The sequence below is a fragment of the Mus musculus genome, chromosome X (genome assembly GCF_000001635.26).
Source record: "Mus musculus strain C57BL/6J chromosome X, GRCm38.p6 C57BL/6J".
In the NCBI taxonomy this organism is placed as follows: domain Eukaryota; kingdom Metazoa; phylum Chordata; class Mammalia; order Rodentia; family Muridae; genus Mus; species Mus musculus.
This window is the reverse complement of record NC_000086.7, coordinates 94,116,308-94,140,600: the sequence shown is the minus strand read 5'-3', so window position 1 is coordinate 94,140,600 and position 24,293 is coordinate 94,116,308. Positions and strand designations below refer to the sequence as shown.

The 24,293-nt window shown below is 43.9% G+C and overlaps 1 protein-coding gene and 1 long non-coding RNA gene across 14 annotated transcripts in view; both read left to right on the top strand.

Moving 5' to 3' along the window:
• Positions 1-24,293, top strand: part of Zfx (zinc finger protein X-linked) — a 76,015-nt gene that overhangs the window by 10,045 nt on the left and 41,677 nt on the right. For 3 of the 13 annotated variants that reach the window (XM_030251311.1, XM_017318464.2, XM_011247577.3), the window contains exon 1: positions 16,676-17,533. The exons of 2 other annotated variants lie outside the window; for them this stretch is intronic. The gene's annotated coding sequence lies outside the window, so the exon portion shown is untranslated. Of the gene's footprint in view, positions 1-16,675; positions 17,534-17,951; positions 18,680-24,293 lie in introns of those variants that run through there. 8 more of the 13 variants (NM_001358355.1, NM_001358356.1, NM_001358354.1 and 5 more) reach the window with 4 other exon arrangements.
• Positions 114-15,352, top strand: Gm46691. The gene is made up of 2 exons (XR_001782847.1): positions 114-1,581; positions 15,049-15,352. It is a non-coding gene; the product is annotated as a predicted gene, 46691 (long non-coding RNA).

Here is a 24,293-nt window from a genome sequence, read left to right as displayed (position 1 = left end):
GGGGTGTCTGAAGACAACTACAGTGTACTTACATATAATAAATAAATAAATCTTTGGGCTGGAGCTAGTGGGACCAGAGAGAGAAGAAAAAGTGTCTGAAGACAGCTGCAGTGTACTTAAATATAATAAATAAATAAATCTTTAAAGTAAATGGCAATCTTGGAGGTGAGTAGTTAAAAGAAGGCCATGGTATTTGTAGTGCCAAGTGAAATAATATACCTGCCAGAAGGTTAAACTAGATAATGAAGGAGAGACAGCTAAGAACTCTCTGGGTAGGAACAAGCTTCAAGGTTGGGTAATATGCTATCCCTAAAAGGGGAACTGATCATATTGTGGCATAGTTTATGCTTCACCATCTTTCAAAAGCACAGCAATCAGCTAGGGGTTAGTGGAGCTGGGTACGATGTGTTTCTGGTAGAGCAGCTAGATGTGAAGGTCAGAGAAGAGCTGGCTAGCTTCTGAAGACTGTGATGTGTGCTTCTGAGAAAGACATCAAAGGCTCTGCATTGGGCAGGAATCTCAGATTCATTGAACTAAGTCAAATGACTAAACAACTGGCCCTGGGAGGAAGGGGAGAGTCAGTATCCAGATTTGCTCTAGTGTCTCTAAATATTCAGTTGTCAACAACAAAGAACAAAATGTGCAAAAAAGCAAAGCGCAAGCATGCATGCATGTGCGCGCGCGCGCGCGCACACACACACACACACACACACACACACACACACACACACACACAGACACACACAATGGAACCCCATATACAGGAAAATAACACAGGCATTAGAAAATCACCTTTGAGGGTTTATTCTGTTTTCTTTTCTTATAATGAAAAACCAGAAAGTAGATAATTTACAAAGAGCATTTATTTTATTTAGAAGGTGGAGGGTTCAAGACCATCTGTTGGGGGACCTTCTTGCTGTAAAATCCGGTGGCAGAGAGCCTCACATGACAAGACAGAAATAGGTGTCAGCTCAAGCTATTCTAACGCTTATGGGAAGCCTACCCTGATGACTTTAACTAATGCTAAGTTACTTCCAGATCATGTATTTGGGCATTAAATTTCCAGGACAAAAGCACTTTGGCAAGGCAGCCTCCCCTCCCCCGAAACAGTGCTTTGCTCCTGCCTTACAGAGTGTTTCCTCTTGTAATGAAAAATGAAGTCAGCAAATGTAGCTACTTGTAGATAGTTAGGTCTTCCTGGAGTGTCAAGGTTTTCATCCTGCAGATAGCATTTTCTGAAGCTCAGAAAATGTAACTACCTTCTTTGTATCTGCCATCTTTGCTGCTCTGACCTAGAACAGCAAGTGCCCCTATCTATACAGGCGCCAGCGCTGTAGTCTCGGTGTGGCTCATCTCTTTCATAATTCTCTCTCCTTTTACCCCGGAAAGCTGCGGGTCCTCGGGGCCTGGCCTTAGGCGAAAGTAATCATCGCTGGATTGGTGGACTCTGTGTGCTGGGTCCAACATTCCTGAGTCTCTGTGGCTTAGGTGAGGAAGATAAGCTGCCCCAGGCCACCTGAGGGAAGGGGTTCTGGTCAATTTTCTGGCTCCCATTATCTCTGTAGCAGCAGCTGTCAGCAGGTAAGTGCAATGTGTGACTCACTAGTGACAGGACTCCATGCTTGGGTGGGGTAGGAAGGATCCCAGAACCAGGTGCTGCTGCTTGAAGCAGCTGCCGCAAGCTGGGGCCTCTCTGTGGGAGCTGGCTACAAGGGCAGACCCACCCTTAGGTCCTAGACCTGGACCCTCTCTGCGTTGAAGGAAGCATGGTTACAGCAGCCCACCACTGTGTGAGCATCTAAGTGTGCGAAGCTCTGCTGGGGAGCCCAGGCTCCACTTGACATTCTATTCCTAATCCTTGTTTTTCTACCCAGTTATCTCATGGTAAAATCTCCAAATGCCTCCACAGACCAAATCATGGATCTCTCTCTCTCTCTCTCTCTCTCTCTCTCTCTCTCTCTCTCTCTCTCTCTCAATTTTCATGTGAACTGCCCCTGACAAACCCCAACATAGTGGTACTATCACAAGGCCCAGTTGCCAGGCACCTAGGACTCTTGTACATGATTCAGACTTCATTGAAATTTTATTTTTGCTCTGTCAGACTCCTGCTGTGTCCTTGGCTTGCCTTACCTTTGCCAGAATTACAAAACTTTCCACAGTCCTGCCAGCTGCTTCTTCCTGTTTTGTTCTCAATTTAGGGGTGTTTATTTCTTTTGCTTGATGTCTGTATGCTAAAAGAAATAAATAAGCAGAAAACATTTGTGGTTCATTCAAGACCAGAGCACCATCCAAATCTGTTCCGTAAGAATTCCTATGTCTTGTAATTGGTGGCTTTTTTTTGGTCTTAAAGTGTAACGTTTAATTATCAGTTATTTTATCCTTAAAAAAAAAACAGCAAACCCTGGTGTATGTAGCCTTAGCTGTCATAGAATATGATATGTATGTAGACCAGGCTAGCCTCTAACTCACAGAAGTTCATCTGCCTGCCTCTGTTTCTGGGATGAAAGGTATGTGTCACCCACTGTGCTTTCCACGCTGGACTGTATTTTGGCATATTTATCGAATGTATCTGATGCAGGGACGGAGGAGTCTTTGTTTAAAGCCCAAGTTCAATTTTCAAGACCCGATTGGGCCAAAGTTGTTAACCGAAGGGCTGTTATGTGAGTTAGTAAGTATAATGCTATGTTATCTACTCTGTGAAAAGCAATACTATTATTACCTGTGTAGTTTCTGCAGCGGTCCCAGTCAGTGAATTCCTAGTTACTAGCATATGACAAGATGAAAACAACAAGTGAGGGAATGTCTTTAAAACATTACTTATTTTAGAGACAAAGAATCCCCGCTGACCTCAGACTCAGATTCTTCTGCAGTGATAGGATTTCATGTCACATGCTACTTAGCCTCCCCAATACTGTTTTCTAAAATTGATTATTTATTTATTTATTTTATTTTATTTTGATTTTTCGAGACAGGGTTTCTCTGTGTGGCCATGGCTGTCCTGGAACTCACTCAGAAATCTGCCTGCCTCTGCCTCCCAAGTGCTGGGATTAACGGCATGTGCCACCACTGCCCAGCGATAAATATTTTTTAAAAAATTTATTTATTGTTATATGTAAGTACTGTAGCTGTCTTCAGACACACCAGAAGAGGGCGTCAGATCCCATTACAGATGGTTGTGAGCCACCATGTGGTTGCTGGGAATTGAGCTCAGGACCTTCGGAAGAGCAGTCAGTGCTCATAACCACTGACCCATCTCTCCAGCCCCTTGATAAATATTTTATACTGCCATCTCTAATAGTAAGTAATTTGATGCCCCCAAATTGAAGTTACTAGTTTCCTGTCTGTCTTTTCAGTTATACATATCAAGGGTGCTCAAAAAAGCACAGCATTTCTTTCCTCCAGTAAGTCACTTAAACTCCCGGATGGTGAATTCCTTGGGAGAACCACATGTAACAACAAATGGAATCCCTGAAATCAAGCTGACCTAACTTTTTAAAAATGTCATTTGAAAACATTACATTACAGGGCTGGAGAGAAGGTTCAGGGACTAAGAACACTGGCTGCTCTTCCAAAGGACCCAGGTTCAATTCCCAGCAACCACATGGTGGCTCATAACTGTCTGTTACTCTAGTTCCAATGAACCTGACTCCCTCACACAGACATATATGCAGACAAAACACAAATGTACATAAAATAAAAATAAATAAATCATTATACTTTATAAAATATTACTTCTCAGGAATTTAAACTAATGAAAAGTAAATAAGAAAATATTTGCACTCTGGTCAAAAATAATTTATCTTGAGGCTGGAGAGATGGTTAAGAGCACTTGTTTCGGGCTGGCGAGATGGCTCAGCGGTTAAGAGCACCGACTCCTCTTCCGAAGGTCCTGAGTTCAAATTCCAGTAACCACATGGTGGCTCACAACCACCCATAATGAGATCTGATGCCCTCTTCTGGTGTGTCTGAAGACAGCTACAGCATACTTACATATAACAATAAATAAATATTTAATAATAATAAAAAAGCACTTGTTCCTCTTGCAGGGGACCCAGGTTCAGTTCCCAACAACCACTGGGTGGCATCCATACCTCCTGTTCTAGAGGATCTGCCACCTTCTTCTAATCTCCATACCAGGCACACATGTGGCACACATACACACATTCAGGCAAAACACTCACACACACAAAAATGAAATAAATCTTTTAAAAATTATCTAAATGATAACTTTTCCAAAAATTTATTTATTCTACTTTATACAAATAGTGTCTAGCCGGGCGTGGTGGCGCACACCTTTAATCCCAGTACTCGGGAGGCAGAGGCAGACGGATTTCTGAGTTCGAGGCCAGCCTGGTCTACAAAGTGAGTTCCAGGACAGCCAAGGCTATACAGAGAAACCCTGTCAGGAAAAAAAAAAGGAATAAAGAAAGAAAAAAAAAAGACAAATAGTGTCTAGTAGATTAGGCTTTTTTTTTTTTTTTTTTTTTTTTTTGAGACAAGGCTGACCTAGAAGTTGCTAAACTCTACCTCAGCCTCCTGGGATTACAGGCATGATATATCAGACACAGTTTAGATTGGAGTCTATCTATCTATCTATCTATCTATCCATCAATTCATCTATCTATCCATCTACCTATCTTTGAGACTAGGTATCTTAGCCACTGTTGTGTTGCTATGAAGAAACTAAGAATTCAAATCTATGAGCCTATGTGGATCACTCTTCTTCAAAACCCCACATTCTTCTCCATCACCCCCATAGGCTTGTAGCCATGTCACACCATAGAAATGCATTCAGTTCAACTTCATAAGTACTCACAGTCTATCACAGTCTCAACATTGTTTAAAAGTTCCAAGTCTCTTCTGAGACTCAAGACAATCTCTATACACTATGTAAAATCAAAAGCGTATCACATACTTTAAACATACCCTGGCACAGAATACACATTACCATTCCAAAAAGGAGGGAAAGGAACATAGGAAATAGTGGACCAAAGCAAGACCCAAAACCAGCTGGACAAACTCCTGTCTGATGTCAAAGCCCTTTTCAGATCTGTGACTCCTTTCAGCTTTGTTGACTGCAACATGCGGCTCTCTCAGGGGCTGTTTCCACTCTGTTAGCAGCTTTCCTCAGCGTGTATCCCACGACTCTGGCATCTCCAACATCTTGGGGTCTCCAAGGCAAAATCCAGGCTTCGCTTTTACAGCTTCATGCAAATGGCTCTCTGGGCTTTATGAAAGGACTCTCCTGACCCACACCTGGCCTCAGGGGCTTCCCTTAGTCATGGAGGGAGATTTCATAACTCCTTGCTTGAATCCTTGACTCTAAAGCCAAAACCACAAGGCCAAACCTTCCAAGTTCTGCTGCTTGTTGGGGTAGAACTTGGCCTCTTCCTTCGATTACATCTGCACAAGCTTTCTGCTGTTGATGGTTTCTTTCACTGCTGAAGCTTGCCTCCAATTCTTTCTAATAGGGAATTAAAGGAAATATAACATAAGGAGTTTCCTTAGCTGGGTGGGCTCTTGGACTGATGGCACCACTCTCTTTATTTAACGACCAGCTTTTCCTTAAACTTTCCATCTCCTTGAGCTGGATACAGCTCCATTCCATTTCCTGCTGTTCCTTTTTATCCCCCAAACTATCCATTTTGTATTTTTTTTCCTTGTTCAACTCACTCCTTTTCATTATAAATCTGCGTAAGAGTGATCACTAATAACCACATGACACAGTCAATATCAGCCTGTCTTGAAGTCCCTGTCAGCATTATTAGTCCAAAACTCTTCAATTTGGTCTCAGACAGAATTTTAGGACAAGGGCAAAGGCGGCTGTATTTTCTGCCAGAGTATCACAAGAACGGTCTCTAGGCCACTTACCGATATTCTTCCTCTCCGAAATCTCCTGAGCTGGGCCAGCATAACCTGCATCACTCTCAGTGTAGTGACAATTTTGTAATTTTGGTTTCTTGAAAAAAACCCACACATATGTTTATATGTTTTTGTTTTGATCCCATGCTTCAGATTGTGCACAACAGCTGTGATTTACCTCCTGCTCTAGCAGAGGCGTGATTTTTGCCAGCTGCGATAGTTTCTGTGATTGTGTGACATTTGGAATTCTGGGGACTTTTTAGAGGGTATATAAATGTTAGGGCCCTGAGAGGCAGGTGGTTGTTGGTTGTTGTTGCTTACTCTTGGTCACAGTTTGTTAAGGTAGTGTGCTCAAAGAAGAAACAACAAGAACAAATCTGATATTCTGATGGTGATCAAAATTACCCCAAGGATACTCCTATCAGCAGGAAGTAGTCTAATGATAATGTCGCTCCTTTCTATCTCTTTTCTTTCCTCTATATCCATTTTTCTCTCTTTTCTAGGATTAGGGGTTGATAAGCATGATCAGGCTTATCACAGCAATAGCCCAGACCCTAGTACCAAGCTCTGCTTCTGCCTTGCTGTGAGGCCACACCATGAGAGAACTTTTATAAAAGAAAACATCTACTTGGGAGCTTGCTTACAGTTTCAGAGGCTTAGTCCATTATCACCATGACAGGGAGCATGGCAGCCCTGGTGCTGGATGGAGAAATAGTTGAGCGGTACATCATGATTGAGAGGGGGGTGGGGTGGGGTGGGGAGGGGGAGAGGGGGGAGAGAGAGGAGAGGGAGAGAGAGATAGACACTGACAGAGACTGAGACTGACTGGGCCTGGCATGGGCTTTTGAAACCTTAGAGCCCATGCCTAGGGACACAGTTCCTCCAACAAGTTCACACCTCTTAATCCTTAAAATCCCTTCAAAGAGTTCCCCTACTAAAGTCTAAGCTTTGACTGTATGGGGGCCATTCTTATTCAAACCGCCACACAAAGTATCATTACTATCCCTGCCTGGGCTGACACTAGTTTAAAAGGCTACGCTGACCTTGTACTCCCAGAGAAAGCCTGCTTCTGCCACCGGAGCTCTAGGATTAAAGGCTTGTGCTACCTCACCTGGCTGAAAGAAACCAAACCAAACCCCCAGACTGTCACTAAAGATGGTGTGGTAGCAAGTACAATCTGGTTCAGAGAAATAAATTGTTCTTGATATGAACAATATAAAAACAACCTTGTCCTTCTCTTTGGGGCTCTCTTCCTCCCTTCATTCCTCTGCTCTGTTCTCTCTTCTCCCCCCACACCCCCAGGATCTCTCTTTTTTAAAGATGTATTTATTTATATAAGTACACTGTAGCTGTCTTCAGACACACCAGAAGAGGGCATTGGATCCCAGTACAGATGGTTGTGAGCCACCATGTGATTGTTGGGATTTGAACTCAGGACCTCTGGAAAAGCAGTCAGTGCTCTTAACCACTGAGCCATCTCTCCAGCCCCACCCCCACATCCCCAGGATCTTGTAATGTTGCCCTGGATGGCCTCAAACTACTTGGTTCAAGATATCCTTCTGTTCCTGTTTCTCCAGTCACTGTAACTATATACATATTCTACCATATCTGGCGTCGTAGGGACATTTTAAAAACACTTCTAAATAATGACTAGGTTCAAGAAAGAAAGAAAGAAAGAAAGAAAGAAAGAAAGAAAGAAAGAAAGAAAAGTTGAGGGGTCTGTGAGATGGCTCAGCAGGTAAAGATGCTTGCCACTAATCCTGACAACCAGAGTTCAATCCTGGAACCTACACAGGGGAAGGAGAGAACTAACAAGTTGTCCCCTGGGCTTCCACATGTGTGCTATGGTGTGCAAAAGTCTCTGTCTCTCTGTGTGTCTGTCTCTCCCTGTCTCTCACATACACACACCCAACATACCCCCAACACACACACACACACACACACCCAACACACACAGTTAATTAAAACAAGAAAAAAATTTGAAATGTTCAGCACTTGCCAGCAACAAAACAGTCTATCAAAGCCTGAGTGATCCAGGCAGGGTGCTAAGAAGGAAATTACTGTTTTCTGGGTGCATTTTAAAGAAGAGGAAGCACTTAGAACATATGATCTGACTGTTCGGGAGAAGATGATGAAAAGGTAAGGCTCAGTACTCTTCTCAATAACAAGTTCTCAAAACACAGACATTTAATACGATTTAACTGTATTCCATCCAGCAAAGGAATCTAGTGGTACTAGAAGGTCCAGGCTTGGCAGGAATCCACATCAGACTCAACATGGGTCTCTTATCTGTATAGCCCAAGTAGCATTGTCAGCCTCCTGTCAGGTCCAAGCCATCAGGCAAGGGAAAAGGGCCCAAGAGAGTGCAGACATGGTGTTTTAAAGGGCCCTGAAGAGGCACTTAACCTGTCTTCCCCCGTTCTATGGGTATGAACTTGGTTGTCTGGTAAGCTGAATGCCTGCATTCTCAAACCTCTCATCCCCACAGGCCAAGGGGCTGTGATAAGAATTGAATCTTGAAGTTGTGCTTTATTTAGACAGCAGGGGATCTGAGAAGGCAGAAGATCAACTTGTTTAAACACACACACACACACACACACACACACACACACACACACACACACAAGAAAACCAACCAAGTCGCACCAATCCTTGCCTTCTATCTCATCTTCAGCCAGCACTGGGTTATAGTGGGACGGGAGGCCAAAGGGAGTTAGCAAATCTGTGCAGACCTCAGGCCTGGCCCTCTGCTCAGATGCTTAACCTCACTTCCGAGACTCGCGCTGTCTATGCTTCCCTTGTTGCCAGCCTGGGTACTCTTCCCTCAGCCTGTGGATGCTTGAGTCCAGGCACTTGAAAGACTGAGTCTAGTTAGGTTCTGCTGGTATCAACCTGGTGCTCCTCCCAGGACATCTGGGTTGGGAGAGGGGGTTAGTGCAAAACAAGCCAGCAATTAACAGTGCATACTTTCTAAGCTATTAATAACGTGTACGTGCAGATTCCTTTTTGTAATATTGAGTACAAATGTTTCTTTATAATACAGAATAGAGCAATGCCCCATCCCTCCCTCCTGTACTATATTAATGTGGTGACAGCTAGTGGCAAAGGGGACCAGGAAGTGTATATTTTAGCTGCAAAGCCCTGTGTCTAATTAAAATTCCCTCATTGTGAAGGAAAAGGAGAAATACTTTGGGGAATAATTTCCATGCTTCCATATTCAGAGTATTAAACTCACACAAAATTGAATAAAAACAGAAGATTGGGGCTAGAGAGACAGTTCCGTGTTTAAGAGGTTCAGTTCCTACAGTCAGTTCCTAGCCCCCTCCCGGGAGCTCACAACCACCCCGAAGTCCAGTTTTGTGGGAGCAGAGACCCTTTGCTGGTCTCCTTGAGCTCTAGACACAGGCATGGTGAGAAAACATACATGCAGGCAAAACGCTCATGCACATAAAATAAAATCCAATAATAAAAATAATTAAGCCGGAAACTGGAGAGATGGTTCAGTGACTAGGAGCACTGGCTGCTCTACCAGAGGACCCGGGTACAGTTCTCAGCAGCCACATAGCAGCTCACAACTGTCTGTAACTCCAGTTCCAGGGGGATCTGACACCCTCTCCCAGACATACATGTCAGCAAAATACCAATGCACATTAAAAAAATAAATCATTAGAAAAAAAAGAATTAAATCATACCTTGCTTCTCTTTCTTACCTGCAGGGTATGCACAACGCAGAGGGCCTAAAGATGAGTCAAACCTAAATAGTTCCCTCAAGGTTTCTTTTTTCTCACAAAGGTCATGTATCTGAGCTTTGGAGCAAAGGAGCAGATTAAGGCTAGGATGAGAACAAGGTGTGCGCGCGTGGGGGCGTTGCTCTTTAGGAGGCATCTGCATAAAAAACCCGGAAACCCCACCCAGCTTTCAGCTATCTCCACCCTCTCAGCTGCAGTTTGTATGAAACATATATTAAAGAGAAGAATAGCTAGATGATGGAAAAACTAAGTAGTTTGAGTTCGTTCCTTTTGGGTTTTTGAGAGCCAGGCTCAAGTGGCTCAGGCTGGCATCTGAGTTGCTAGGTAGTTTAGGATGATCTAGAGTGCCTGACCGGGAGGGGAGCTGGAATTACAGGCGTGCACCACCATGCCCAGCTCACGCAGTGTAAAAGTTCTTTCTAAGTAGTCTATACATTGAACATAGTTTCAAGATATATATACCATCCAAGTCCAAGGGTGCTGGTGTGCATCTGTAATTCTAGTGAGTGCAGATGATACTGCAACGAAAACCTGCATCATCAGTGAAAGTACATCAGGGCCTTGAGGGAACCTCAGCTCACTGACGCATCTGGCAATCAAACCTTGAGTGAGGAAGCACCAGGCATTTTGCACCTACAGCCTATCTTGCTACAGTACTTTTGATGATTGTTTTAGTGTTAGGGGTATTACAACCCTGGGCAAAAGGAATAACAAAGATCAGGTGCTTGCCCTGGGGAACGCCAAGGAGGAGGTTGTGGAGCAGAAAAAAATATTCTTGACTGTCTGGCGTGTTGCTCAAGCTGGCAGTCTAGCACTTGAGAGAATGAGGCAGCGTGATGGTGGTGCACATCCTTAATCCCAGCACTGAGGAGAGGATGAGGCGGGAAGATCAGGAATGTTTTTGCCAACCTGTGCCAAGATAATAGAGACCCTTGTCTGCCTCCACAAACCAAACCAAATTATAAGCCCTGAAAAATCATCAGGCTGAATTGAAAATTCGATGAGGTCTTTTAGTTTTTGTGTATGGGTGTTTGTATGTCTCTGCACCATAGGTGTGCAATACTCATAGAGGCCAGAAGAGGGCGGGATGTCCCACTGGAATTATCGTACAGGTGGTTGTGAGCTTCCATGTAGGTGCTGGGAACTGAACTCAGTTTTCTGGAAAAAGCAACCAGTACTCTTAACCAGTGAACCATCTCTCCATGTATTTGGTGATCTGCTTCTACCTCCAAAGTACTTCAAGTGTGAATTCTTCCTTCCTTCCTTCTCCTCCTGGTCCTCATCCTCTTCCTCCTTCTTTTTTTTTTTTTTTTTTTAAAGATTTATTTATTTATTATATGTAAGTACACTGTAGCTGTCTTCAGACACTCCAGAAGAGGGCGCCAGATCTTGTTAGGGATGGTTGTGAGCCACCATGTGGTTGCTGGGAATTGAACTCAGGACCTTCAGAAGAACAGTCGGGTGCTCTTATCTGTTGAGCCATCTCACCAGCCCCCCCTCTTCCTCCTTCTTCTTCTTCTTCTTCTTCTTCTTCTTCTTCTTCTTCTTCTTCTTCTTCTTCTTCTTCTTCTTCTTCTTCTTCTTCTTTTTTTTGAGACAAGATCTTATTATGTAGCCTTGGCTGACTGGAACTAGGTATGTAGACCAGGCTGGCCTCAAACTCATGGAAATCCACTGCCTCTCCCCCCTGAGTGCTGAGATTAAAGGCATGCACTACCATACAAGGGTAGGTCAGAATTTCTAATGAGACCCTGTCTCAAAAAAAAAAAAAAAAAAAGCCAAAGTAAAACCAATTCAGAAGCTGGGGATTCAGTTCAATTGGCGAAGTGCTTGTCTAGAGTTTCTGTGAGATGGGCCCCAGGCGCTTCTTCCTCTTTTCCAAAATGATCTCTTACACATTTGGAAAACATTACTGTTTCCTGCCCTCCCTTTTCCTTCCTTCCTTTTTGTTCTGTCTGTGTTGGAGATTGAACCCAGGGTTTCCTGCATGCTAGGCAAGCACTCTATTCCTGAGCTGTGTGCCCATCACTAATGGCTCGCTTAGTAATAAGTAGTGCACTTTTAGTCACGTAATTGCTTGACTGTGATGATCGTTTTGGCAATAAGCAATGTTCATATGGAAAAGTGAGAAAGGAAGCCATTATATATGTAATGCTTTGCCTATTTCAAAGATACTAACTCTTTTCTTTGTATCCATACGCATATAGGGTTTAAATTTCCCATAGCCTCTACCTACCGGGTGCTGGTTACCTGATTGGTTTTTCTCTTCAATTGTTTATAATTTGTAAAAGAAGGCAGACCACTTGTTTCCTAGACTTTCTTAGTGATTACATGTTGCTGGTCACATTGCTGGCTTTTCGTTGTTCCATTTATTTGTCCTCTGCGCTTCTTATGAGCTGCCAGTGTATATATATATATATATATATATATATATATATATATATATATATATATATACATCCATCATGGGGTATACATCTGGTAGGCCTTTTGCTTAGCAGTCATTGCCTATTTTTGCCAAGATCTATTATTAGCCTGGTGGTTACAAAATGGTGATAGGCTAATTTTATCGTGTTCTTTGATATTAGTGGGACTATTTCTAGTTAAAGAGTTCCCTAGTGAACCCATTTGGTCAATCTGAGGAACAGTTCTTAGGGGACAAGTGCTTCCTTTTTCCCTTCACTAGCTTACAAACAAAACAAAACAAAACAAAACAAAACGAGTGGGTCCCTTAGCAGTCTCCAAACATGGTCATTTTTTAAAAAGAAAGATATAATTTGCATACCATCAAAATCACCATTTTAGGGTGGTGAACCTGATAGCATAACCCAAAGAGGTAAAGGCAGGCAGGTTGTTAAGTCCCAGGTTAGCCTGGGCTGTATTGTGGAACCCTACCTCAAAAACAAAGAAAGAAAGAAAGAAACAAACAAACAAAAAAACCAGGGGCTGGGGATGTAGCTCAACTGTAGAGTTTACTAGTTCTTTACCAAGTTGTGAAAGCACCGCCATTAGCTGATTCTCTGTAAGACCTCACAAACTCATGAACATATCCAGTACATTTAGATCCGGAGAAGTTAATATCCTTCAGATGTCCGCAATTCCCGAACTTCAGCCAGCTGGACTCTTTGAACTGGTCCCTGGGACCTTTTCTACACACCGTTATTGAACTCGGCTGCTTTCTTTTCTTGCTTTCCGGTAGAAGGTGTTCTGGCTCATCGTGTGCAAGTCTAGTCTTCAGTCATTTCTCTGAGGAGCCCTGAGTTCTTCAGTGGGAAACAGTGGCGGCTGAAGGCTGGGCACCAGGGGTGTTCCTGATTACTGCTGTTTGTTTCTAGGCCACTGTATTGATTTTTTTCCCTCTTCAGTGGAGGTACTTGGTCTGCTGTGTCCTGTTATTTATAATCCCTGAGGTAGAATTTGGTCATTGGTGAGTTTGGGGAATTATACAACATCTTAGTCAACTGATGATTCATATGAAAACATTGTTTGAAACATCCCCTACTTTTCAGTCATTAGTTTACAATTATTTGCCTCAGGGAAGGCACACAGCTTGGAGACTTGAAGCTTATTCTTTGGCACTAATTATAGGCAACTGAGCTCTTCAGAAGATGAAACTCGCTCATGCTAGGTGTACTTTAAGTGCCAAGTGTCAGACACCTGGTTAATTCTTATAGGGCATGCTCAGATAAACTTTATCCCAGAAAGTCTGTATTTACCCATAAGGCACAAATATAGCATCTTGTTTGGATTCCTACTAGCGACAGTTGTGGAATGCAAATCTTTTTGCACCAATCTTTCTCTGGGGAAATGATCAAAAGGCCTCATGTGGCTTCTGGTTCAAGCACCTATAAATATGTCAGAAATTCTGTTATTGAAACATCCAAAATATGGCCGGACATTTTTTTAACATACATGAACAGCTCTGAAGGATACCATCAAAATTCTGTTAACTGCTTTGAAATCAGTCATTTTATATTTCTAATATAGGCTTTTGAAATATTCTGTTCTCAGTTTCTCCAGATAAAATTTCCTCTTACTTTGGATCTACTTAGCTGAGAAAAATGAAAGCAGTTCAAGACTGTATTTTTGGGCTGGGCGGTGGTGGCACACGCCTTTAATCCCAGCACTTGGGAGGCAGAGGCAGGCAGATTTCTGAGTTCGAGGCCAGCCTGGTCTACAGAGAGAGTTCCAGGACAGCCAGGGCTACACAGAGAAACCCTGTCTCGGAAAAACCAAAAAACCCAACTGTATTTTTGTTAGTGGTTCGAGACAGAGTCTACCTGTGCATCCTGGGCTGGCCTTAATTCAGCACTATGTGCCTCAGCACTGCATTGCTTGAGATTCTAAGTCTGCAACCTAAGGTTGAGTTTTCAGGAATGCTTTTATCTTCTACACAGCCTCCTTTTTACAAGTTCTGCAAGCCAGGCAGTGGTGGCACACATCTTTAATCCCAGTGCCTAGGAGGCAGAGGCGGCTGTATCTCTGTGATTTTGGAGCCAGCCTGGTCTATAAAACAAGTTCTAGGATAGCCAGGGCTACACAAGAAACCCCATCTCAAACAAACAAACAAACAAACAAATACAACAACAAAAATATTTTGCAAGGGTAACCTTTGTATCCTTGTTCTTTCTTTTCACCAGGATTCTACACTCCATCTTAGCCAGAAGGCAGAGAAGTGATGCCAAGGTTGTAGAGTCACTGACACTATTAGAATTTAAGTACAAGGTAGCCAATGCTTAACCACCCAAGGCTTGGTTGAGAAAGGCTTTTCAGTAATCTTCAGCACACTAAAGGGTTGAGTACACTTTCATAAGTGATGTAGGCTTTTTTTTTTAAATGATAGTTCAGTTTCTCTTCCTCCTTTTTGTGTGCAGTGCTGGCTACCAAATCTAGGACCTTGCACACGACAGGCACATTGAGCTATATCCCTGTTACCTTTCCTGTTTTGAAAATTTAAAATCAAAATACAGTTGGCTCTATTTGTGTGATCATCAGTAGGACTCTCGTTGCACTTTAATAGAAATATATCTAATTTAAGCATCAGAAGTAGGCGTCTTTTCCCTTTTCCAGTCAAAGTTTCTCTATATATGCCAAGTAATCACATAGGGCTCTTTGACACTCAATACCCAATAACTTGTGTGATCTTGTAAATTGAGGCAGCATCTTTTTTTTTCTTTATTCTCCTGAATGCTCTTTTCTTAAGTGCTTTGCAACTGCTAGAGTAGTTGGTGGTTAACGAGGGAAAACCTGACAAGAGTGCTGACATTGGCCTTTCTGTTTGGAACCTGCTGTTTATGGTTGTGTGGCTGATGCAGATTTCCTCTGGGCAAACCTACCATTAAGTAGAGGCCCTTAGAAAGTACTTTAACATGGGTTATCATTAAAAAACCTGTATTAATATGACTCTCTAACCGTTCCCTCCCCATACTTTTTTGAGGTGAGGCTGGTCTTCAAGACAGAGTGAAAAGAAGCCCTTCCTTTCAGTTTCCAGAGCATCTAGACATGCAGTGCCTGTGTGCCAAGTTTCCCCAGTGTTTTGAGATGGCCTTCCTGTGCAGTTCAGGCTGGCCTGCCATCTTCATTTCCGTGCTTCAGACTCCTGGCTGCTGAGATTAAAGGCATGTGCCACCCCTGATCTTTTCTCATTTCCCAACTTAAAGTACTCTTGCTTAATTTTATTTTATGTCGATACAGCCTGTATCATAGCCCGAATTTCCTATAAATGATGAAGATGTCATTTATATTTGAAAGACATTTGTTTGTTTGTTTGTTTGTTTTTCCAGCCAGGGTTTCTCTGTGTAGCCCTGGCTGTCCTGGAACTCCCTTTGTAGACCAGGCTGGTCTCAAACTCAGAAATCGACCTGCCTCTGCCTCCCAAGTGCTGGGATTAAAGGCATGCGCCACCATTGCCCAGCGACTTTTTTTTTTTGATGGCAGGAAGCTAAAACCCCATAAGAAAATGACTGATTACTAGCTAGATCTACTAGATTTCTAGTAGATCTGAGCGGAAAATGAAGGAACACTTTACAGATTTATGCCATCTTCTCCCATTGTCCATGCTAATTTCTGTTCTTAGTATAGGTTCTACCTAAGAGAGCACACACACACACATACACACCACACCACACCACACACGCACGCGCGCTCACATTAAGTAGAGGCCCTTAGGTGTGTGTGTGTGTGTGACAGAATCTCACTGAATATACCACAGTCTGGCCTGAAACTTGCCAAAATCCTTTTTGGATTGTGGACATTACAGGTTTGAGTTATCATGCCTGTCTCCCTTTTAAAAACAATTTTATGATTGTAAGCTGATGAAACAATTTACATTCTTAGAATATGTTTAAAGACACCTCACCCCAGTTTGCAATTTGCTTTATCCTTTTTGTTCTTTAAAGATGTCTTAACTATGGGAAAACAGCTATCAACACTGTCTACCAATATGTCAAGCTGGGTGTCTGAGCACACGTCTGTGATCCCAGCACTTGGGAGGCCGAGGCAAGAAATTGGCTATATCCCGAAATATCCACTGTCTTATGTCCCCCAGTACACCACAAAAAGTTCTATCATGTTAGAGTCTACAGTAATGTACAAACTATATAGTTTAATGTTTTTCGGTGGTAGTGGCCCATGCCTTTAATCTTAGCGCTTGGGAGGCAGAGGCGGGTAGATCTCTTGAGTTCAGCCTTGTCTACAAAGTTAAGTTTCAGGACAGCTAGGACTACTCAGAGAAACCCTGTCTGGCAAAAAAAAAATGCCACATAGTGATCTGGATTGAGAAAAACACAAAACTCCTATTTTTAAGTTTATAAATATTTTGTTGAATCAGATACTTTCACTTCTTTATCTTCTTAAAGTTTAAGAGACTTAAGAATTTTATTTAAAAAAATCTCGATAATTGTAGAGTGTTATAGCATTATTACATACATAAAAGTTATGATCCATAGACTTCCAGTGTAACACACGTGTAGTTTCTATAGCACTAAAAATCTCTATTCTCTGCAGTGTGCTAAAGGCTTCAAAATGTACCTAACCCCCCCCCCCATAAAAAGAGACCAATTTGGCTTCCCGACAGAAAGCTTATTTATTAAAAAAAAAATTACCGGGTTTGGTTGTTATTCTAGGTACCCCCCCAACACTCTGCCTGCACCATTCAAATTGGCAAGGCCATTTTCATTTTGTTTCAAAGTTGTTTTTTTTTTTTTTTTTTTTTTTAAAGGGAAGGCAGGGGACGGCGAGGGTTGCTAAATTTATCTTCATCCCCAGGCACCGGGGATGAAAACACACACACACCGCACACACACACATTTACGGCGGGAGGGGGGTCTGCGGGCCTGCAAACAACTCGAGCCACCGCCTCAGGCCGGGACCCTCGCGGAGAGGCGGTAGGTGTCCCCGAAGGCCCCCGGGGGGTGGCCGCGGCCCACAAACATGGTGGGGGGTGGCCCGGGCCTCCCGCCTCTCGACGGTGTCGGTGGGCCACGGCCTCGTGCGGATTTTACAGCCGAGGCGGCGGCGGCGGCGCGTGTGTGGCGGCGGTGGCGGGCGGGAGCGCGGAGGTGGAAAGAAGGGGGGCGCTGTCACGGAAACTCGGGCCGCCGGAGACCCCGCCGCAGCGAGGCCACTGGGCTCCCCGGTTGCGGGGCGTGAAGGGCGCCAACCCGGGGCGTCAGCGGGACCCACCGGGCGGAGGAGGGGGCCCAGCTACCCTTCCGCATTTTCCTGGGTCTCTCTCCCCGGCGGTGACGTGACGTGCTGACGGCGGGCCCGTGCCGGGGAGCTGGGCCGCTTTTTGTCAGCTCCGAGCTCGGCCCCTCCTCCCTCCCTCCGCCCGCCCCACCAGCCGGAGCCCGGCCCAGTGCTCCAGAGAAAGGCCGGCCTGCAGCACCCGCCACCGTCGCCGACCGCCGCACGACCGTCCGGTGAGTCCGGGGCGCCACTGCGGCCGTAGGGCCTGGTGCGCGCGCGGCGGCCTGCTCTCGGCCTGCTCGGCGGCCCGCAAGGCGCCCTCCCGCGCTAGGCCGGGCGGCGTGGCGCGCGACGCCGAGCAGGCCCCGAGGAGGCCGCAGTTAGGCCCGGGGTGGCGCCCGGGCGCTCAGAACGGCGGTCGAGGCGCGTTCTGGAAACGGGCGGGGACCGGGGCAGTGCCGCCCGGCGGTTGGGGAGGCGGCTGAGGGGTCCCGGGTGGGCGACGTGGCCGACCCGGGGCACCGTGCGGGGGCGAGGCCTGGCGAGGAGGCTAAGGCTGCAGGCATGAGGTGAAGGCCGCAGGCCGGCCCGGCCGATTTTCGCTATGTAAATATCGGCGAGGGGGGGGGGAAGAGGGACGGGGGACAAGATGGCGGCCGGCCGGCGCCTGCTGCAGGCTACGACGGAGGGGGTTGCCGGGAGGGGGAGCCGCCATTTTGAAGGCGGCGTCTGAGGAGAAAATTCCGCTACAGCCCGTGAGGGGGGGTGTGAGAGCGGGCCGCGGCGGCGCTAGCTACGGGGACCGGAGCCCGGGCGCGGCGTCGAGTGTGCGCGCAGGGGCGTGTTCGCTCCCCATGGCGGCCATTGCCCTCGTCGCCATGATGAGCACTTGGATCCCAGGCGCTTGGCGGCAGCGCCACCTTCCTGCCCAGCCTCCCACAGCCCCGTGACTGGCTGCTGTTTCCGCTGTGTTTCAGTTGAGCTGCCGCAGGCGGCCATCGCGGCCGTCTTGGCGCTGGAGCCACCTCATCTGTATGGCCCCGGGGCTCCGAGCCTTTTCCCGGCGCTTTGCTGCCGCTTCAGGGTGATCTGCCGCGGTGGCAGTAGTGGAGCCGGAGACATTTTCTTAGGACTTTATTTTCTCAGAGGTAGATAGACGTGGCCGTTAGGGTGACCCTGGTGCGGTGCTTCTCCGCCAATCGTTGCTTTCACGACTCTGTGAATAAAGAAAGAAAAGTGATGGGAAAGTTCTCACCACTCTTTTGACCAATAGGGGGAAAAAGGCATCCTACGAAAGCGGAAGACTAGCATATCGGAGGGAAGTTTTTGTGTTCCTTTCTGTGGAAACAAGTTTCTTGGGAGGCTGCGTTTGAATTTTGGTATATATATTTATTTATTTAACTGAGGAAAATTAAAGGGCAGAAAGTTATTTTCTTATCCAACGATGTAATGTGACGTATTAGCTAGCTTTCGTTGATTCGCTGTGGTAGCCCGTTTGTGAGGTTTTTAGAGTGGAATCGCACCCCATGAAATTTCTTTCGATCTCACCCGGTACAACTTTGCTGGTAACCTCGGCGTCCCATGCCGGCTGTGCTAGGTGCTGAGAAAGAGTAAGGAGGGTTCTTGTAAGTGGTGGCTGTGGGAGGCTTGTTGTTCAGAAGTAGAAGAGCAAATGTTGAACTGTAAGAAGTGCCGCGCGAAGGCTACATCCGAGTTAAAGTGGGTTTCAGAGCAGACATGGTTTCTGTTTGAAGCATCAGGAAGGAGTTCCTGAAATAGGTGGCATTTTGAGGTTACAAGCCTGATGGCCCAGACAGGCAAAGGGCGTTTCAAGGGTGAAGTTTCTTTAGAGAACAGCAAGTATTTACTGTTTGTCTGAAATGGATAGTATAGGTAGAGGCTTGCAAAGGTGGGTTGCAGCGCGAATGGCAAGGGCTTCTGCTCCGTGGGAAGCAAGTGCGGGAGCTCTCCGACTCCCGGATGACGACACCCGGATCTGTGCTTGATAGCTATCAGCTCGGTTGGGCTAGGACAAGTTTGAGAGAAGTAGGTTGTGTGGTAGGCTGACCAGTGTTTTTATAGTGATGATAATTACAAAGAGTGGTCAGAAGCCAGATTTTATTACCCTTTTAAAATGCTTTATTGCAGTTTTGAATGATCCATTTTTGTTAGACAGCTGGTCCTTTTTCTATATTCACTGTAAATAACGTTTTACTCAGAGTTGTTATTTCTGTAGTAAACAGAGTTTCCTATGATTTCATTTCCCATTGTTGAAAATGAATCCTGGTGCTCCTCGAAGAAGATGAGAAATGAACTTTCCTACAAGTGTTCCCATGATGTTTTTAGGAAGTCAGTTTTGAAAATGAGTTTGGAAGGATGGTTATTAAAAAGCAGTGGCCTTCAGTTGCCCTTTGCAATCTGTTTTGCTCCCTGCTGAGAGTTTTGTTTGAGAGGCTAACTAAGGTTATTTGCTAAGCAAGCCTTCCTGCATGTTTTGATTAATATTTGACTTTTCTAGATGCTTATGTGGGAAATGTGTCTCACAGTTAGATAGTTCTTCACTCTCGGTGTCTTCACTTTTATAGACAGCAACAGGTTGGAAATCTTGCTCCTAGAGAGTGGTTTTCCTAGAGGCCACGGCAAGCTTTAATTAAAGAAATTCTCTTAAGCTGGACAGTGGCGGCACATGCCTTTCACCCCAGCATTCAGAGGCAGATTTTTGTGAGTTTGAGGTCATCCTACATACTGTGATCAAGTCTCAAAAATTAAAAAGAAAATCACATTTAAAAGTTCTCTTTAAAAAGACTTTTAAAGTTCAGTTCTTGGGTGTCGGGGTGGGTGGGGCTGAGAGCAATCAGTGCAGAAGAGACAGTGTGAAAGTCTTCAGTTTAATTAGTGCAGAAAGCTAGATAGTGGACATTCAGGATTAAGATGAAATAAGAGTCAGGTTGTATAATTAGGAAGATTGGTAAGTGTGTATAGTTTCCACCAGGAATGGTTATATACAAAATTCTTTTTACCTTAAAGATCACAGACCCTGATAGTCTGGAGAACTGACTGGTGGAACACTATTGCCAACTTGTCAGTCTTGGGTAAACAAGATACTAGTTTTTGATTTATGTCCACTTTCTTAGGTAGATGGTGATATCTTTCTTTTTTTGCAATTTCCTTTTTTCAAAAAACATGCTCATAGATTGTTTCAAAGAGATTTCCCATCCATTGCTTAAAAATGTTTATAGTCTCCCAACATTGTTACTGATAATGTGTTAATTATGCCTATCACAGTGTCAGTTCATTTTTAAGATGAAAAAAACAATTAACAGGCTCCTGAAATCCTTTACCCTCATCAAAGATAATAATTTTTGTTTGTTTTGAGACCCAATCACATTAAGAAGCCTGGCTGGCTTCAGTCTCCAAATCCTCCTGCCTCAGCCTCCTGAGGCATGTGATTCAGCACAACTGGCTTGGATTCCTTGTTTTGTTTTGACTTGACCTAACTGAAAGTCTAACCAGTTATCTGGTTGTCAGTGTCTCTTCCTATTCTTGATTTTTTTTTTCTGTGTAGGCTTTTTGCTTTGCTTTTTGTCTCTATGTAAGGATCGCCCTACCTCTATCTAGTCTTGCTGTCTGCCCAAACGTTGGCCTGCCTCCTTTGGGATGGAGCTTTGTCAATTCCTTTTGGTTGGTTTGAGACAGAGTTCTTCTCTGTATGTAGTTCTGGCTGTCCTGGAACTCATTGTGATAGTCCAGGCTGACCTCACCTCTGAGTGCAGGGATTAACCTTGCCTAATTTGGTCTCCTGCAACTTTGCTGGTTCCTTTCCCTATCCTTACAAGTGTTCTTTGATTTGCTCGTTGTACAGAAACCTCCCCAGTCTTCTGTTTGCTTTAACTTTCCACTTCACCTTTTACTAAATCTAGTAATTGCCAAATCAGGACATTTCTACCACATGCTAATGTTGTCAAGTGTTCTGTTTCACACTCTGCTTTTTCTGTCTCCTATGGTGGGATTTCCCTCAAGGTTTATCTGCTGGCTTCTCTCTCTGGAATCTTCTCTGTTAGTTAAATGTCTCTTCCCGTACCCACATATCTACTGTCTAATCGAGCATTTGAAGTGTCTAATATATCATAACACAGCTGAAAACAAACTTATTCAGCACAGATGACCAGTACTATTTATAGGATTATTTTTAAAGTCCAGGGTCCCCAAACAATTCCCATTTCTTATTCTTTCTGTTATTAACTTCATCAATGTTCCTGAGTTGTTATTTTTTGTTCCATCTTTAGCATTTAATCTCCTATGGTTTTTTTGTTGTTGTTGTTGTTGTTGTTGTTTTTGAGACAGGGTTTCTCTATATAGCCCTGGCTGTCCTGAAACTCACTTTGTAGATCAGGCTGGCCTCAAACTCAGAAATCCGCCTGCCTCTGCTTCCCGAGTGCTGGGATTAAAGGCGTGCACCACCACGCCTGGCACAATCTCCTATGTTTTAATGTATGTTTTTATTTTTGTCTTCTAAATGGAATGTAGACACAGGTCCTCATTTGTCTTTGTCCCCAAGCAGTACCTGGCATGATCATCATCTTCCCAGACAATTATCTAAATTATTGGGCTCAGTAAATTTGATTTAGTTGAATAATTTCCAGCTATTCAAATTCAGTTATTTATCCAGTATGTTCTTTGACCAAGGGATATTCATTTTAAGGCACACCTATCTTGTTAGGACAGCAGGTCAAACCCAGGTGCTGAGTAACCTCTATCCTTGCCCCATATCTGATTGGAATATGGCCAACCTGCTCTTACTCCTGCCAAATTGTTTATCCAGACAGCATTTTTTAAAATCCATGTAATCTTAAAACTTTTTTTTTTGCTCAGCAGGAAGTACACTTTAAAGAAACTAAATGGCCTTAATGTATATAGCCTCATTCCTCTTTTCCACATGCAAACATTGCTCTAATATGTATGTAAATTAAGTATTATCTGGTATTGCCTTAAGTGTCTTAACTGTATCTATTGTGCATTGTTGTAGATATTGAACATGTTTTGTTTGCTTGCTTATTTATTTACTTATTTGTTTATGGTTTTTTTTTTGAGAGGCTTTCTCTATGCAGCTCTGGTTGTCCGAAAACTTGATCTGTAGGCTACACTGGCCTCAAACTCAGAGATCTGCCTGTTTCTGCCTCCTGAGTGTTGGGGTTAAAAGGGGTGTGCCACCACCTCCCGACTACCAAGCATAGTTTTAAAGATCCAGTTTACTGGCTACAGGAATTCTTCTGGGTCCCTAATGGTCTTATAGGAGGTTCATGAAGTCAAAATTATCTTCATAATGCTGTCATTTGCCCTTTTCATCCTCATTCACCTGTATATTATTCAGGCATTAGAGACTACATGATTCATGATGTCATTATTGAGTAAGTACAGAAACAGTTGGAATTTATCTTTCCTCTGTGAAGTGAGTCATTAGATTTACAGACTATAAAATAGTTGCAATAAAAAACTTAACCTTCTAAAATGTTATTCATGCTTATATATAATAAGATTTTTAATAAACTAATATTTTTGAATGTTAAAAAAGACAAGATCTTACTCCAGTTCCAGAGGGGCCTGAAACTTGGCAGTGTCCTTTTAACCTCTCAAGTCCTTAGGTGACAGGCAATGTGCCACTATACTGGTCTCTTAATTTAAATTTCTCTAAGTATGAGCGACATAAAAACTTCTTATGCTCCTGTATTTTTGAAAGCTTAAGAATCCTGAAACCAAAAAGTTTGAAAACTACTGTTGTAGTTCATTCATATTATTTGTGGGACAAGTAGTGGAGCAAGGTCCTTTTGGTGTTAAGCAAGCTCTCACTAAGACTGTATTTTAATATATAAAAACACTGATTTTATTTATTTTTATGGGGGACACATTAGGCTGTTTGCACTTTTCAGCAGTTTCCAGCAGTGCTGCTGTGAGCATCCTCAAACAGTTCTCCCTCTTGATATTGTAGTAGAAGTGCAGTTGCTGTGTTGAGGAAGTCTGTACATTGTAAGTTTTACTGGGAATTGCCAAAAGCCAAATTGCATACACTCACCAGCTGTTTCTGAGCTTGGTTCTCCAGATCATTGCCGAAAGATTAGATTTTGCTGTTTTTCCGATTTGTTGGGCATAAATGCAATCTCCTTGCTGTTTATTCTCCATGTCTTTGGTTACTATTGGAGTTGGCTGGATCGCTTCCCTCCAGATTTACTGGCCATTTGAATTTTTTGGGAATTGTTTGTGCATAAGTCCTTGATCAACTATTGTGTTGGACTGTTGTCTTCTTCTTATGATTTGTGGATATTTTAATATTGTAGATCTTAAAGATATATGATTATATATGTTGAAAATATCTTCCTACTCTGGCTTTTCTTGTAGCTTTACTTTTTGTGTTGGAGGTCTTAAAGTGATGGTAGGCAGTTTTTGTACTTGTGCTTAACGCCCCCCCCCCCCCCCCGTCTGTGTGTGTGTTTCTCTAGAAATTCTTTACTTAAAGGCAATCATGATACCGCACTCTTTCTTTTCTTTTTTCTTTTTTTTTTGCATTTATTTATTTATTTATATACCCCACCCTGCTCCCCTACCCACCCACTCCCACTTCTTGGCCCTGGCGTTCCCCTGTACTGGGACATAAAGTTTGCTAGACCAATGGGCCTCTCTTCCCAGTGATGGCTGACTAGACCATCTTCTGCTACATATGCAGCTAGAGACATGAGCTCTGGGGGAACTGGTTAGTTCATATTGTTGTTCTATCTATAGGGTTGCAGACCCCTTCAGCTCTTTCTTTTCTTTTTTCTTGAGTCAGGGTCTCTCTGTGTAGTCCTGGCTGTCCTGGAACTCACTCTGTAGACCAGGCTGGCCTCTCTCGAACTCAGAAATCCACCTGCCTCTGCCTCCCCAAGGCTTGGATTAACAGCCTGGCTGTGTGCTTTTTTATATACAATTTATCTGGAATTTTTTCTCTGGTGGGTGATGTAG